Raw genomic sequence first — 18,744 nt, 5'->3', positions numbered from 1 at the left:
CTTCGGACATCCCCAGGAACGACAGTCGGGCTGTGCGTACACCGTCATGAAACCCACAACATCTCTCAGAACCCACCAGGTCCCCAAGCTGCGTGTGTCCCTTCTTCCAAGGGGCAGTGCTGCCCCTCCCTGAAAAATGCTGCCCTAGGTAAATGCCTTGTTTGCCTTGTGGTAAATACACCCCTGCCTACAATCACTAAACTAAGTCAAGCACTAAACTAGTTCATTTTTTTTTCTTCAATAGACTTTTTTTTATAAAGACATCAACTCCAGAGGAGGAATAGATAAATTGGGCTCCATTCACAAAGGTGTCTCACATGCAGTATTTAGGTGTACAGACACATTTTGCCTAAATATCACATGCGATCCTGAAACTGTCAATTCACTATACTGTTTTGCGGTAATTACCACACAACTCTGAGAATACTTGGTAAATAACATATGAACAGGTGTTAAACTCAATTCACAGATGGAAATAATTAAATGCAGGCAGTAATTAGGTAGTGGTCCATGTGACTAAAGCAGTGCCCGACCCCTGTACTTCTCACCAACTCATGACAAAGGACCAGCCAACCTCACACCATGCTGTCACTTGTGTAACAATGCCACTCTCAGCTGCACCCTGCACAAAGATTTTCCAGCTTACTGGACCACAATCTAGGTGCCAGCAGCCTGAGAGCAATTGTCGCTGGGTTAATTCATTACGCAATTAACCCTTCAAACTCCAAACTGCCACCAGATTGCTTTGGGACTATCAACCCTTCACAGTGTTAGCAAGAACAAACGTGAACAATAAACGTCTGTAACACACGCTATCATCACAGACAGGTATATTCAGAGGATTATTACATACAGTAGCACTCTTCAAGAGACAGGGATCCTTTAGTTTGCATTAATAGCTTTAGAGATCATTTTAACAGTTTTCAAAATAGGGTTTATTAATGAAAAGGTCAATTGCTATCAATTAAAATATTTACAGAAAGGGATGTTACAAAGATATAAAGAGAACAATAACACAACAGAGAAGTAAAAGGAAGGAGTGAAGAAGGCAGAATACTTGCAAAGTTCTGGTTTTAGCAGAGTCCAATTGTCCAAGCAAAAATGTTGCCGTGGTTCTCAAGTCTGTTAAGATGTTCCTTGGTTGATGGTAAAATGAGAGCTTGCTTACTAGATCTGGTCAGTCCCTTTTCTGTGATATCAAGGGGGTGTGGACAGAGACCAACTGACCAATAATCCGGATGAATGCTGGGAGGCCACCATGTTTATGACCAATTCCCAAATACAGTTCTACACTAATATTAATAACTTCCAATATGTGCAGGTGGTATTCTAGAAAATGGCAGAATATTATTCAGAATTATATTTCAAACACAGGGATACCAAACACAGTGTATCTTGTCACCCAGGAGGGAAGAGACTGCTTTCTCCCCTTTCGTATGTGCTAACATAGTCTTCTATAACCTGTCTTTGTTCGGTATGATATTCTCCATTCAAATATATACCTACTATTAACCTCTTCCCCCCAAAGGGCTTACCCCCTTCCGGACCAGGTAATTTGCCTGCTTACTTTAACTGACCATTGCGTGGTCATGCAATGCTGCACCTAAATAAAAATTTAGGTTCTTTTTTCCCCACAAATAGAGCTTTCTTTTGGTGGTATTTGATTGCCTCTACGTTTCAAATTTTTTGCGCTATAGAAATAAAAATGACCGACGATTTTGAGAAAAGAACTATATTTTTGACTTTTTGCTATTAAACATGTCCATTAGAAAAACTTTTTTGCCCCATTACTGTTGAATTCTATGAATTGTATGTGGAATTGTTACATTGTGGAAGATACGTTTTGTGGTCCTTGTATTGTATTTGTGTTTTAGTTAAGATAAGAGGTTCTTTTGAAGTTCATTAAAAGTTACAGCTACAAATTCCATAGTTTGCAAAGGGGGAGAGTAGGAACACTGCTCATGAGACCTTAACAAGATGGTTGTCACGTATAGCTTCCATGTCTCTATTGTGTACAATAGTTACAGTCCAGGCATGTGGTATTTAACCGCTTGCTGATCATAGGTAGCAGAATGACAGCTTCACTGTGGCCAGCCAGTTCTGGAAGGGTGTCATATGATCTCCGTGATCGCTGTGTCCCTCGTGATGTGGTAAAAGGCCAATCACAGCAGCTTTTTACCACATGATCAGCCATGTCCAATGGCACAGCAGATCACCTGTAACTGCAGTTGCCAGTTATCGTCTGCAGTTTTGCTCACACTGTCACAGCATGAGGAAAGTACTGGCGATAACCGGCAATTGTCAGAGGACAGATCGGCACTGATGATCAGTGCCCTGATGATCAGTGCCCATCAGTACCACCCACCAGTACTGCCCATCTGTGCCCAGCAGTGCCACCAATCAGTGCCTAGCAGTGCCACCCACCTGTGCCCATCAGTGCTTAGCAATGCCACCCACCTGTGCCCATCATTGCCTAGTAGTACCACCCACCTGCGCCCATCAGTGCCACCCACCAGTGCCCATCAGTGCCACCCATCAGTGCTGCCCAGCAGTGCCACCCATCAGTGCCCAGCAGTGCCGCCAGTCAGTGCCCAGCAGTGCTGTCAGCCAGTGCCACCCATCAGTGCCCATCATTGTTGCATATCAGTGCCGCCTATCAGTGCTGCCCATTATTGTTTTATATCAGTGCCAGCTCATCAGAGCCACCTCATCAGGGCCTCCTATCAGTGCCTGCCAATGCTGCCTATCAGTGTCCATCAGTACTGCCTATCAGTGCAGTCTCATCAACGCACATCAGTGAAGCAGAAAAATTACCTGTTTGCAACATTTTATAATAGAAACAAAGAAAAACTTTTTTTCTTTCAAACGTTTTGCTCTTTTTTTGTTTATAGCGCAAACAATAAAACACCCAGTTGCGATTAAATACCACCAAAACAAAACTCTATTTCTGTGAAAAAAAAGATAAAAATTTCATATGGGTACAGTGTTGCATGACCGTGCAATTATCATTGAAAGTGCAACAGAGCTGAAAGCTGAAAATTGGCCTAGGCAGGAAGGGGATAAAAGTGCCCGGTAGGCAAGTGGTTAAGGAATTTGTATGATTTTAACTTGTCGTTAAGGAGTGGGTGGCCTCCAGCGTCCTTAAGAACTAGTGGCCAGATTTTGGGGGGACCCCACACGGCAGTGCTGTGATTCAGTGCCCAAGAGATCAATCAATAGGGTCAGACCAGTGATGTTCAGCCTGGATCTGATGACTGATCCCTGCCCTATTAGAGATCTTCATGTACCTGTGTTTACATTTACAAAGGTACAGGAAATTATGCAATCATCTCTCTCTGGACATATTCCAACCCACAGAGAGAAGAATGCAGATCCACGTGAGTAAAAGCTGCCCTGTCACCAGTGTCATTAGTATAGTATACATATTTTTTTACTGATCACTGTATTAGTGTCACCGGCGACTTCAGATAGCATTAGCGTCATTTAGTGTCCCTCCTAGATAGCGTCCGATTGCCTGCCACTACATCAATCATCACATTTAACCCCTTGATTGCCAGGAACACGTTCACATACACAATAAACCTCCATTGTTAGTATAGTGTCTAAACAAATCAATACCTTTGATCAGATCAGCACTATACAAGCGTTCACAATAGTATAGTGTCCCCAAAAATGCAGTGTTAGTGGTATCAGCCCCGGCACCTGCCAGCAACTGCGTTTAGCCCCTATGCTTAACCCCTCCCTCCGCCCTTTGCCCCCAGCAAGTGCAGTGTCAGTAGATCACTGTCACTTGATACACAAAACCGCAGTGTTTGCAGAATCAGGCCTGATCTATGTTAGCACTTGCAGGTAATTTTTTTTGTAGCAGTTCAAGCATTCCCTGACAGCCAGGTGCTCTTTTTTCCATGAGTTGCACTAGGTACCTATAAATTTAGTGGCCAAAATGTCCAACGAAAGGTACTCTAGTGAAGAGGCCTACAGGATTCTGAGAGCGAAGGGGAAGCTTTGCTGACAGAATCTGCCTCAGAATAAGAACCCGTAGACAGCATTGGCACCTTGACAGAGATAGCTCAGACTATGGAGTAGAGGTCCCTGCTAAAGTCAGGCATCACTGACCCTGTTCCCAGGTTGCTGAGGTGGTACAATTGCATGACGATTCCCATATGCAGCAGAGTGCCAGTACTAGTGCCACGCTACCTTTTGGTGAACTGGCGAGCACCAGCAGCCTAGTACATTGTGGTCTTTCACATACCAGCACTGCAGTATCACTTGATGATGCGGCGAGTCCCATAAGTGCAGTACAAGCTGGTGCGGCACAAGTATTGTCCCGCAGCAACCAAGAATTCGAACACAAACCCATAAAGCCCATAGTGTCCTTTTGGATGTGCTTGCAAATCTTGATTGGCAGCCCACAAATTCTGCAGCAACCGTACTTTCCCTATCCATAGCCCAACCCGGAATTCAGATGGAAACAGCAAATTTAACTACTCCCCTTGATTTTTTTGCAGCTGTTTTTCACTGAAGATCTGTATGCTCTGATCATAGATCAAAACAATTTATATGCACAACAGTTTATCGCTGCCAATCCAAATTCAAACCTTGCCAGTCCATTTGCATAGAAACCTATTACGGTTTTCAAATTTAAAGTTTTTTGGGCCTAACCCTGAACACGGGCATTACTAAAAAAAATGAATTACCCAGCGAAGGTATTTTGGCATTCACGGGGCTCTGCGTCTGGATCTGAATCTGATCACCAGGGGATCCTCTGCTAGTTTCAGCTCCAGGAAGTTAGACAAAGTAGCTACTTGCACTTTGAGTGTATTGGTGGCCAAGTTCTTCTCTATCCCGGCTTGAAGGAATTTGAGTACTGTATTTAGGATAGGAGCTTCTGATGACTCATTTCTATTTCTCCTAAAGGAAAATTTTCTCCATATTTTGTTGTAAATGGCATTTATAGACTTATTCCGCCCGTCCAAGATGGTGGCGACTATTCTCTCTGATAAGCCTTTTTTAGCTAACCTGCTCCGTTCAGCTGCCATGCTGTCAGGGTATGGGTGTACCACTGCCCCCTGCACTAGTAGGTCGTACGTGGGTGGTATTGTCCTCGGGTTCGTTAAGGTCCTTTTTTTCAGGAAGGAGAACAATGACCTTTTGGGCCAGAATGGAGCGATCAGCATGACTCTGGCCTGGGACGACTGTATCTTCTTTACCACTCTTGGTAGTAGTCTGAATGATGAAAAAGCATCATTCCCATGGCTGAGCCAGTGCGTCTGTCCTCGCATTCTGGGAGTCTCTCTGAAGGCAAAAGTATTTTCCTAGTTTTGCGTTCCTTCTGTTGGCAAAGAGATCTATGGAGGGAGTGCCCCATCTGCTGCAGATCTGGGCGAACACTGTACGGCTGAGGCACCATTTGGACTGGTTGATTTCCTCTCGGCTCAGCTGGTCCGCTAGCAGATTTAGGTCTCCCTTCAGATGGACCACCGTGATGGATTTCAGGTTTTTTTCTGCCCAGCTCAGGAGGTTTTCCACCGCTTCCATTAGTTTTGGGGATCTCGTGCCTCCTCGCCTGTTCAAGTATGCGATGGTTGCCATGTTGTCAGATAGGATCTGAATCTCTTTTCCCTCTATTTTCTCCTGGAAGGCCGTGAGCGCTCTGAAAATTGCCAGTAATTTCCTGAAGTTTGATGACCTTTTTGCAGTTTCCGGGTCCCACTTGCCCTGGGTAAGGCAACCCTCCATGTGTGCGCCCTACCCCCGCATACTTGCATCTGTGGTGATTTTTGTTGGGTTGGATTGTTTCCATTTCCTCCCAGATTCCAGCATGTGGATGTTTTCCCACCACTCCATTGACTCTCTCACATTGTGCATGAGGTGAATGCTAGAATCCAGAGATGTTTGGCTGCCATCCCAGAGGGAGAGGACGTGATTCTGAATCGTTCTGGAATGTAGTTGTGCCCATTGGCTGCTGTCATGTGGCCAACGAGCTTCATGGCGTTTCTGATTGTGCAAGTTGCCATCTCCCGGAGGCTCCTTGAGTCTTGTTGTAGTTTGAATGCTTTTTCTGGAGTCAGATATAAGCAGGTGTGTGCGTGGAATCCAGAATATATCCCAAATATGTGATTCTGTTGGAAGGGACTAACTGCGATTTTTCCGTATTTATCAGCCACCCTAGGTTTTTCAAGAAGGATATTTTACACTCCGAGTGGCATTTCAGAGCTCTTTCCGTGTCTGCGAACAAGAGTAAGTCATCCAGTTAGGGGATGATGTTTATCCCTTCTAGTCTCAAGGCTCGCAGAGGTTCCGCTAGGATTTTCGTAAATATCCTTGGCGCTGAAGATAGACCGAAAGGGAGTGCATTGAATTGGAACAAGATCGTTCTGTCCTTGCCCTTTAGCGCGAACCTTAGAAACTTCCTTGACTCCTCCCTTATCGGGATGTGAAGGTATGCATCCTTTAGGTCTATTGATGCCATGGATACCCCAGGCGGAAGGATTTCTTTCATCGTGTAGATCGTCTCCATGTAGAATTTTTGGGGTTTTACGAACTCGTTCACTTTTTTTAGGTTGAGTAGGATTCTGTATTTCCCAGACGTCTTCCTTCTTCGAAAAAAATGGGAATAGAATCCTCTTCCCATCTCTTCCTCCTCCAACTGTCTAACCACGTTCTGTTGTAGCATTTCCTCCAGGAGGTTCACAAGTGCGTCCGCCTTCTCCTCCACCCTTGGCAGTGTAGTCGCGAAGAACTTGTGAGGGGGGAGTTGTGAAAATTCTATCCTGTAGCTGTTTTGAATTGTGTCTAGGATGCATGTGTTCTGGGTAGTCTGCAGCTATTGCGTGTGGAAGTGTCCCAGTCTTCCTCCCACCTGGCTCCAGCAATCACTTGGACTGAGTTTTTGCCTTGAACTGGTTGAGGTTGAAGAGGAAGCCTCCCTTCTCCCTTCCTCTCTTTGAGCCCCAGCCCTTCTTCTGTCCCTGAAATCTGGCCTCTCTCATTGTGTGCTGCCTGTTGGGATGAAAAAAATTCTGTCCCGTTTGCCTTCTGGGGACTGGAAATCTCCTTTTGTTGGCCGACCTCTTGAGGACCAAAGTCAGTTTTCGCCCAAAGAGTTTTCCCTCGAAGATCAGGCCACAGACCAGGATTTGGAGGATTTTAGCCAGATGGCTCTTTGGGCTGAGTTTATGAGCGAAGTCGATCTTGCTGTATATTTGATGGTCTCAGCCAATGCGTCTCCTATGAAGGCGACTTAATTTTCTAAGACTGGTAGTGATTTAAGGATTTCCTTGGCGTACCTTGTTCAAGGTGAGAACGGAGCTGCCCCATCTTTACATCTAGGGTTCTGGAAATGCAGGTTGTTGCTAATGCTGGTTTAAAGTTTACTGTAGATGCTTCTCACGCTATTCTGAGAAATGTATCTGACTTGTGGTCCATTGGGTCCTTTAGGGAACCTCCATCTTCAAAGGATAGATCTATAGATTTCAAGATCTTCGAAAGGGGGGCATCAGGTTTTGGGCAAGAACCCCACATGGACGCATCTTCCTCCTTAAACAGAAATTGCCTTTTAAGGTTTTTTAGGAAAAAAAGCTTTCCTTTCCAGCTCTTCCCATTCCCTCTTTATGGTAGACCATAGGGTGGAGTGGACCTGGAATGTGTGGCAACTTCTCTTTTGTAGCCCTGCATATAGCTGGTCGTGCAGAAAAAGATCCGCTTGTTCTTCTTCTAAATCCAGAGTATCGTAGATTACCTTCAAGAGGCCTTCTGTGTCTTCTACTGGAAAAAGGAACCTTTGCGACCTGTGATCCTCACCTTCTTCCGAGTCGGAAGTGCCAGAAAGTTCCTCTTCATGAACCGTGACGGCGCCCGGGTCCCGTTTCCTTTTCTTATCCGGCAGGGAAATGCCTGAGGTGCCGGGTTGAGGCTCGTCGTGGGCTGGTTCCTGCATCTCCTAAAGTTTTGAAAAGTTTTGGACATTTCCTGTGTCATATTTTGTAGAAAATCTTTGAAGGGGGATCCCGACTCTTTCTTGATCAGCTTATCAATGCACTCTTGGCACAGCTGCTTTCTCCAAGCGCTAGCGTGCTTCTTTTTACAGGTAGCGCATTTTTTCTTTGTCTTGCAGAGAGTTTCTTTTTCCCTTCTATCCTCCTCCTGTGGGCCCATCTAAGGATAGGGAGACACAAAGTGTAGGCCTCCTGTAAGCCGAGGGATCTGGGGGACTTCCCTCTACTCTGCTTGTGTGAAAAAGGACATAAATTTAATTTATGTACAGTATTGCATGACCACACAATTGTCAGTTATGCTCCCTGCCAGTCTAACTAATCAATACTTTTGAATGTCAAAGTGGTACATTGTTTTGCATGGAAATTTGTTGTTTTATATTATAGGCCTGTAATTCTTAGCAATAACTCACTTAAATCTGTCCAAACAAGAGTCTAGTAAACATCCCGGGTATGATAAAGTTTGATACACGAAATCATAAATTATAATATAAGGAATAATTATAAAAAATAATAAATTTAATTCAATAATGTAATCAAACCAAAAACACTGAAATTTGAAATAGCTCACCAAGTTCGCACAACACTGAGCTCAGTCACAGAATTGTTTTCAGTGTCGTTTTCAGTGTCTAACGACTTTCCCCACAAATCACTATCGCTCAATTCTGCAAGTGATTCTAATTCACTATAGCTGTTCTCTAGCTGGTCTAAAACGGCTTTTGACCTAAAGGGACGCTTTTTGGATGCCACGGATGTTCTCAAGTTTCCAGGCAAAAAGAATAGTAAAAGTGAAGGCAGAGCACTGGACAAAGAACTAGGGACAAAATTTAGGTGAAATGGTTTGATGCAGTAATGTAATCCTACAATATAATGTGTGTATGTAGTATATTTTAACTTTTTTTAATCTCCCGCCGGTTCAGCCCCACTGTGTACCAACGCTCGCAGGGAACAGAACCCAGAAGACGGATGCCAGCATTGGCCAGAGGACACAGCGGGAGCACAACGCAGGATCGCAGGACAAGGTAAGAATCGGGGGATCGAAGGAGAAGCACTATAGAGTAATCCCGCGTGTGGCTCGGCGTTACCGCTTTTGATACTGTAAATTAACCCAGAGCCACACTCGAGATTACCACTAGGAAGGTTAAACTAGCACAGTGCCGTACAGCAAAAAATGGTGTAAATTCCAATATCTATACCGCCATTTGTAAATGCTATAACTTTCACAAAAACCAATTAATATACACCTATTGGGATTTTTTTTACCAAAGACAAAGCAAAATACAGTTTGGCCTAAATTTATGATGAAATTTGAGTTTATTTGGATATTTTGTATAACAGAAATGAGAAAATATTGTTTTTATTTACACACAGACTATGGAAATGACAGGCATAGGGAGGGGGAGATGCTGAGGAGAGAGCAGGATGACGGAGGCACTTAATCTGACCACACTATCATGGGTCAGAAGCCATAAATAGCGGTGTCAGTACACATAGGGGAACACAGGAACAGGCAGGATCAACCAGATATTGTACAACATAGAATGGGACAAATGAGACTTCAAAAGCACGGTGCTATATATTATGTCTTAAAGAAACAGCAGCTTTATTTTTCTTTTACAACCACTTTAAGAAGCTGCTGCTAAGGAAAGAGTGTTCTCACATTCCTGTTTGGAGATCTGGAGTAGCCCATAGCTCCCTGAACCCTATCCAAGTTAATCTGCAAATAAATGTTAAAAAAGGCAGCCCCTAGTCCAGGTCCAACCTGTGGCCCACGGGCTGCATGTGGCCCGTAACAACTATGAATGTGGCCCAACATAAAATCTTAAACTTACTTAAAAATTTTGATTTTCTGGAGAATTTTTTGTAAAAATGCATTTGTACTTTGCGAACACATGCAGCTTAAGAAAATTTTGATAGTGTGAAATGAGGGAAGCTTGGTGAGTGAGTGGAGCCCAGAGGATACATGCATTAAAACCTGTCACCGAAAATCATCACATAGGGGATTTTTTTGTCCCCTATATGATGAAAGAAAAAAGTTAAGCAACAAATTAAACAAAAAAAAAAATAAAGTTACACACAAGCACATGAACCCCCCGAAACAATGTTACATATCACCTCGCACACCAGAATGAGAGCAATAATTCTAGCACCAGACCTCCTCTGTAACACTAAACTGATGACCTATAGGGGGCCTTTTATGTGTCACCTATAGAAAATATAGGGTACTGAAATTTGTTGGTACCCTATGTTTAAGATTTGACATGTTGGGTATCTATTTACTCGGTGCAACCTCATCTTTTATATTTTATAAAAAATATGGGTATCTAATTGTGTTTGATTGCCGTAAAATTCACTTTAGTGCTTTTTTTTTTTACTGAAATATTGAGTTTCCTAGACCTTTGTGGTAATATTAGGTGTCAAAAAAAATTGGAACTACCACTATTTTATCCTTCTAGGGTGTCTGCTTTCAGAAAATATATAATGTTAATGCAAAAATGGCTCTGGCAGAGAAATGGTTAAATCTCTTGCCAAACTCATACACATCCACAACCTTCTTTCTGAGGGCCTAAGTGCCACTGTCATACCAGTGCGATTTCAGGTGCGATTTGTGAGTTGAAATTGAATCTGAAATCGCATTTACTGAATGTGAATGTCAGTGTCTTAACATCTGCAATTTGCTGCAGTGCAATTTCTAAAGTTGCTCTTGCATTACTTTTTCTGCAGTTTGCAATTTCACATACATAGAATATAATAGAAATCAAACTGCAAGAAATCGTTGAAAATCTTCACAAGTAGCAAAAAAGTCTTCAGAAATCGCACCTGAAATCACACTGAAATTGCACACAAATCGCGTAGTGTGACCGGTGACATAGACAGCAATTTTTGATAGTAGCATAATGGCACCACACACATCAATAGCAAAGAGAACACCAGATCCTAGGTAAATGAGGATTAAATAAGACAGATTCCACCTGCATACTCCCTAGGCTAGTTTCACAACTATGCAGGTTGCGTTTGAGCCATTTCTGCATTGCGTTTTGCAAAACTCATCAAAAACGTGGTGAAAACGCAATACATGCCTTCCTGCTGCATTTCCATTGAGGTCTATAGAACAAAAACGCAACTTTTTGCGTTAAAAAAATTCCCTGACCCTTTCCAAAAAACGCAGCAGGTGAAAATGCACAGAAGTGAAAATGTCCCATAGTAAATCATGGTAAATGGACTGTACTGCGTTTCTGCAAAACACAAAACGCTGCAGAAAATGCTTAGTTTTGAACCTAGGGTAAACAGATTCTAACCATTGACACTTGGATGTCAGTGATGGATTTAGAGTGGTGATAAATATTTGGGTGCACTTACATTTTCTATGTGACAAATCTGCAACTTTGTCATGATAGATTATGAACATAAATACTTCATGTCAGTTTTATGTGTTATTTGTTCTAGTACATCACCTGTAGGCACTGTTTGAATGAGGATCCCATTTTTTCCTTTTCAAATATGTTGAAAAAGTTATCAATTTTCATGACGTGTGCTTACTTTTTTACATGACTGTACATGCATACCAATTTGAATAATAGCTCCTGAATGTTTCTATTTCTGCTTCTCAGTGGGGATGAAGTTCAGGTTCATCGCTACCATGGGTTCAAGGTGAGACTTGTGATCCTGGGGAATTTATGGGCAGATTTCCTCAGGAGAAGTATTTTAGACCATAATGCACTGCAAGGCCTTTGAACTATGGCCAGAAGGCTTATAAGGGGGCTTTCAAAAAGCCAGCCCCATCACTATAAAATAAGGGGGGGGGGGGCAGAGAGCAGCAGGGAATTGAAAACTGTTATAGAGACTGCATAGAGAAAATATGGGTCAGTCTGGAAATTATAATTCTGATTGCTAGCTATTTGTGTTTTTTTTATTAATGTCGTTTTATGCCTTTCACTTTAGTTTGTGATTGATCTGATGTCACCGGTCACTTTTAGCTGCTGTCCCTATGGCAGTGCCCAGCTTACCATGCCCTTTTCTGGGCAGTAGCTCCCTATTCACTCTAAAAAAGGCCAGAAAATAACAAGACTTACCTTTCCCCCCCCCCCCCCCCAGCTATCCCAATGGACTTCAATAGGATTCACCTCTAAGTTTGTTCTTCACGAATTTGAAGCAAATTTTGTGAACACCTTGGTGAACTGAACCCAGGCAGATTCACCCATCACTACTCCTCAGCAGGTGATATGTAAGCTGATCTGGTCCAAGAAAAAGCATTTTAGCTCCTATCTGGAGGTGGTTTAAGAATACCATCCCTTCTAGCTAATGTACTTCCAGCCACCATATCTGTGGAAACTGTACAGGACACATTTATTGCACTTTCTACCACCTTCTGCTATACAGAAGCAGCCAAAGAACATGGTCAGCTCTCAAGTTATAGCAGCTCCTTCAGTCTGGACATGCAAAACCCCATACCTTCCTTTTCCTTTCTGTGAGTACCACATGGGGAGATCCCCTCACTTCAGGACTGACAGATCACACGTTACCGGTCACTTTTAGCTGCTGTCCTATCCTTTCACTTTTTTTTTTTTATGCTATAAAGTTTTCCTTTAAAAAGTGGGCTTTTGTTTCAGGGGAGGTATTTTGGGGTTTTCATTTCTTTTGTAGGTTTTTCTATTTTTATGTTATGTTGATAAAACCTTTTTTTGGTGATCAAAGTGGAGCATTCACTTGTTACTGACCTTCTGTTCTTACAATTGAGTTTGTTCGTAGCACTATGATGCACCATTTAAAAGGAAAAAATAAGCATGGGACCAGTCTGCATCTAAACAACCTCACCACATTCATATTATCCCTGCTTAAAATTGTCCTGCTGCTGACAATGCTTATTCTTGTAAATTTCCAACTTGTGCTCTTTATCTCTAATAAATTTGGGCATAGCCTTGCTATTTATAAATTTCCTGCTGCTGGACAATTTTGCACTGCTGTGTCATCTGCGATCCGTTTATTCTTAGTAAGAGCTTGCTATTGGCCAGCAGCAGGACAGTTTTTCACCAGCAAGCACAGGGACAGCCACAGTTAACTTCTGGACAATTTATATCTTCCAGTCAAAGAAGGTCTATTGCCATTCGATGGAAGAGCATGTCGCTACTAAAACTACATGAAAAATGTTACAAAATTGAATGTTTAAATGAAAAACTGAAATTCATCATGTTAGAATGCTGCCCCTGTATGTATGTCAAGCTAGTTTTACAAGAAAAAATCAGTTACATATAGTTACATATATTTAATCTGGGTGAAAAAAGACAACAGTCCATCCAGTTCCACTGCCAATTATGCAATGCCAGTGCACACTGTTACTGAGACTGTCACATTTGTACTGTTCTGTAACACTGTGTACAGCTCTAAGCATCATCCTAACATGTTATTTAAAGGATTTGCATATTTTCCATTATTGCCCATGAAACTGTATAAAACAAGGCTCTCTCCTCGCTTCATGATATTTTTTAAAAATACTGTACATTTTGCATGGGTGCATGTCCTCTATGGCAGTGCCCAGCTTCCAATGCCCTTTTCTGGGCAGTAGCTCCTTATTAGCTCTAAAAAAAGGCCAGAAAATAACAAGACTTCCTACCCCCCCCCCCCCCCCAGCTATCCCAATGGACTTTAATAGGATTCACCTCTAAGTTTGTTCTTCATGAATTTCAAACAAGCTTTGCGAACCCCTTGGTGAGCTGAACCCAGACAGATTCACCCATCACTACTCCTCAGCAGGTGATATGTATTATTAATATTATTATTATTATTATTATACAGGATTTATATAGCGCCAACAGTTTGCTCAGCGCTTTACAATATAAATGGAGAAAATACAGCAACAATACAGTTCAATACAAGAGAATTAGGAGGGCCCTGCTCCTTGAAGCTTACAATCTAAGAGGGAGGGGCTAGTGGTACAAAAGGTAATAACTGTGGGGGATGAACTGATAGAAGGAATAGAAAATTCCATTGTTAGCTGAGGACAGGATAGGCTTACCTGAAGAGATAGGTTTTCAGAGATTGCCTAAAAGTGAGCAGAGTAGGCGATAGTCTGATAAATTGGGGGGGGGGGAGAGTTCCAGAGGATGGGGGAGGCTCTGGAGAAGTCCTGGAGATGAGCATGGGAGGAGGAGACAAGGGAGCTAGAGAGCAGGAGGTCGTGCGAGGAGCAGAGAGTACGGTTTGGGTGATATTTGGAGACAAGATCGGTGATGTAATTTGGGGCAGAGTTATTGTTATATGTTATTGTTAATGTTTTGAATTTTATCCGTTGGGCAATGGGAAGCCAGTGGAAGGATTGGCAGAGAGGGGTGGCAGATACGGAACGGTTAGTAAGGTGGATGAGTCTGGCAGCAGCATTCATGATAGACTGAAGAGGGGATAGCCTGCGATGAGGTAGGCCAATGAGGAGGGAGTTACAATAGTCAAGGCGTGATATAACAAGGGAATTAATAAGTTGCTTAGTAGTTTCAGAGGTTGAGAACGGGCGTATCTTGAAGATGTTGCGGAGGTGAAGTCTACAAGATTTGGACAGCGATTGGATTTGGGGCTGAAAGGACAGATGGGAGTCTAGGATTACACCTAGTACCCTGGCATGAGGGGAGGGACTGATGGTTGTGTTATTGATCTTGATGGAGAAGTCAGGGGAGGGGGCTTGGGCTGGAGGGAATAATATGAGCTCAGTTTTGGAAAGATTGAGTTTGAGGAAGTGGAAGCTGATATGGTCCAAGAAAAAGCATTTTATTTCCTATCTGAAGGTGGTTTAAGAATAGTGACATAACACCCCTTCTAGCTCATGTACTTCCACCCACCATATCTGTGGAAACTGTACAGGACACATTTATTGCACTTCCTACCACCTTCTGCTATAGAGACGCAGCCAAAGAACATGGTCCGCTCTCGAGTTATAGCAGCTCCTTTAGTCTGGACATGCAAAACCCCATACCTTCCTTTTCCTTTCTGTGAGTACCCCTCACTTCAGGACTGACAGATCACAGGCACAAGGGAGCTTGAACAAAAGAGACAGAAATTACATACTGTGCTGATGGCATACAGAACAAACAGAATATCACTCAGGGTGATAGCTGTTCCTTTGTCCTGGAGCAATTTCCGATTATGACACCACTCTCATTCTTTGACTCTAGCTCACTTCCAGGTGCACAACATATGGCCTGTCTGACAAAAGCAGATTTCTCTGCTACTAGGGCTGAATTATTCAGACAACTTTCCACCCTCCTAGAACCTTCAGTTTCAAGGAACCAAAAATGGTACACTTCCCCTGATCCCCTGACGCTGTTACTGAATCAGAGATGCAACCTCCAAACCTCTTTAAAAATGAAATGGAGAAAAGCATTGAGGAAGCCCATACTGGATTTTCAATCCCTGCATTTTATGAGCCACAAGTTATGGCTTCTTAACAAATGCTTTCCATTCTTGACAAACTGATTGACATGGCATGGAATAGTTTTTGTCTAGCAGCACTTGATTCTCCACAACCAAACCAGGCCTCTATGGACATTAAGAGGCTGGCTAAGTGAAGAAATACTTTTTCCTGGTAATACATACATTAAACTATTGGACTAATCCTGGAAATGCTATTCACTCTTTTTCTGCATTTTGCTGAAAATTATGGGAAATTAATTTATTAAAAATGAACTGGTCCAGTAGTAGACCCTGTTATTTCAGTTCTCACTAAACACCTTATATTTCCTAGTGAGGATGTTCCTTCTTTCTTTACCAATAATTTTTATTGAAAAAAATTTTTTTACAAGTGTGGGACATGTACAATCAGATAAATGTCAGATAGCAGTATCATATCATGAGACAACAAAAAAAGAACCCTCCCCCCTCTTCCTCATCATGCTGCAGCTGCGCACTATAGAGATGGTAAGCCATAGTCAGCTGCGCTTTAAGAAGTACGATAGTTTTTACTCATCGCTCAGAGAGGTCCGATCTATGTGTTTTTGGGTGGTTTGGGGTTCCTAATACCACAAAACATGTTATAGTTCTACATTGTATGAACTGCAACTGAAAGGCTATAGAGCAAAACTAACAGCTACCATAGAACCGTATAAGGTTCCCAGTGCCCAACAACTCCTAAGTTGAGCTAGAGAACCATTCAAGCTTGTATCAATACATTGATAAAAGATTAGTATAAGAATTAAATAATAGATATGAAATAGGAGTGGAGTGGAGTAGAGAAGAAGACGGAAAAGGAGGAGAAATTACACCTATCACCACGTTCCCGCCAACCAACCTGCAGGCTACTCTGCCCTCTAGGGAAATTGAAGGTATCTAATCCAGGGGTTCCATACTTTTCCAAATCAAGGTTGTTTGTCCTGGAGGATGCTAGCCAGTTTCTCGGTAAGCATAATTCAGGAAATTTTATGTTTGACTACTGCAAGGTTGATCACAGGAATTTTCCACGCTCATGCTATAGTAATCTTGGCTGTCAAAATTATATAGAAGGCATGAATTCTGAGGTGTTTAGGTGACCCACTTGACAGATTGGAAAATATTGCCATCTTGACATATGTGACAGCACTTTGTATTTCTCCTCCACCAGGGAATTGTTGAGAATTCCCCTGTGCACCATGGTTGACAATTGGGAGCACACATCCTCCTCTATGGTTTCCCCTAGATCTGACTCCCAAGCAAATTAGTAAGAACATTTGGGGCCTTGGTCCACAAACAGAAAGTATAACTCTGAAATGCTGCCATGCGTACCTGGACTATGCAAACACCGGTTCTCATAAAGTGTCCTGGTGGTAATATCTGCCTGATCCCGACCCAACATCTGTAGATAATGAGTAATCTGACAAAGGCAGAAAGTCTCTGAAGGGGGCATTTGTAAGGCCTCATGGAAATAAGAAGGCTGTCTGATTCCCTTGTGGTCTATAAAATGGCCATTCTATAAAGGCCCTTCTTAACCCACCATGCAAAATGTAAAAGATTTTGTCCTGGGAGAAAGTGTGGGTTCCCAAAGAGGGGGTCCACTGGAGTATGTGGTGATCTCAATGGGTATATCTTACACTCTGTGTCCCAGAGGCACAGGGAATGCGAAAGGGAAGGGCTAAGGATGGCCTTATGTTCTCTATGGGATAAGGATGTTCCTTCTTTCAAGGGTTCTGTTGATTGGTGTTGGGAACATTATTAAAGGCTTTCTTTGCACTTGCAAGATTGCCTCCTTAAAGTGGAACTTTAGTCAGAAAATTAAGTCCTGCTAGATCACTTACTTCGTGTGAAATCTGATGCAACTCTGCATAGAAACCAATCAGCTTCCATTTTTTTTGTCTGAGTTTAATTGAACAAGCTGAAATTGGAAGCTGATTGGCTACATTGAATAGCTGCACCGGATTTTGCACTCTCCAGTTTTAGTAAATCAACCACACTGCCTCTCCTTGCTCTGCACAAGCTAAGTTGCTCTCTATTTTTAGGCACTGTGCTGAAAATGTAGTGGCATCTACATTTAGGCTGACAGCCTAAAGATTTACTGCTGTTCAGGGGCTCTGGGCTTCAGCAAAATGGCAGCCTCCAGCAAGAAGAAATAGGAACAATGCTGGAGGCAATTTACAGTACACACTAATTTTGGTAGCATAATTAATAATTTGGAATGTATGTTCCTTGCTGGCTAGAGAACATTATTTTTAGAAGTATAAGTTGTTATGGGTAATGTTCCACTTTAAAGTCTCACACATAGGCCCTCAGATCAAAGAAGCACCCCTAAATTCACTTTTCTATGAGAGTTCTGGGTTTAATGTTGGCCTCATGTGAGGCAGATCCTTTTGCCCAAAACTCTTTTAATCAGCAAACAGGTTTACTCTCTGGGCCACCCTATGCTTCTGTCCAGCCAGTCAAAGCTTTCCCTAGCAAAGTAGATCTCTAGCTCTGCCCTGGAGTTGGGAGTGACTTCTTCCTATGAGCTGAAAGGTGGTAAGGATGGATGCCAATCTTATCATTTTGGGGAGGGGGTTATAACTCCCTAACCATCCAGAAGACCTGGTCCTCAGCTGATTTGAGACTCCCCATCAACATTTTGGAGCTGAGAGCCATCAAATTAACTTTACAACACTATACCCCCTTCTGCAAGGTCACCCAGTCAGGGTTCAGCTGGACAATGCCACATCAGTTGACTATATAATCCATAAAAGGGGCACCAGAAGTCAAGCTGTCCTGAGGGAAATGAATTTGATCCACTCCTGAGTGGAAATTCACATCCCAGCTCCCTCTGCTGCACACATTGTGTACATGTGATTTCTTGTGATATCTTGGACACTATTCAGGCCTTCTTCCCAACAGGTCCGATTTACTGGCAAAGGCCTCTATTTTACCTTTCTTCTCCGTCACTGGATTTTGAAACCCAGGTTCAGCAGGATAGGGGTATATCTGATTCAGTCATCCCCACCTTACTCCAAGCAAGAAAAGCTACCTCCTGCAAGATCTACTATCACACATGGAAGGCTTACTTCACCTGGTGCAAGGAAAGATAAGTCCCTGCGTATACTGTTGTTTGTACCCTGGCCTTTCTTCAGTCTGGTCTTGATTAGCATTTGGCCATGAGAACCCTTAAGGGACACAATTCTGCCTTATTCATCCTTTTCCAGAAACCTCTTGCTTCACAACATAAATAAAGACTTTTCTGCAAGTAGTCTCTTTTGTAAATACCCCAACACCTCCTGTGTCACCTTGTAATCTGAACCTGATGTTCTCAATACTCTCTTTGAGACAGCTGATG

This window comes from Staurois parvus, unplaced genomic scaffold, assembly GCF_062004578.1.
Source record: "Staurois parvus isolate SC_StPar_1 unplaced genomic scaffold, SC_StPar_1.0 ptg000538l, whole genome shotgun sequence".
In the NCBI taxonomy this organism is placed as follows: domain Eukaryota; kingdom Metazoa; phylum Chordata; class Amphibia; order Anura; family Ranidae; genus Staurois; species Staurois parvus.
Note: the sequence above shows the minus strand (reverse complement) of the source record.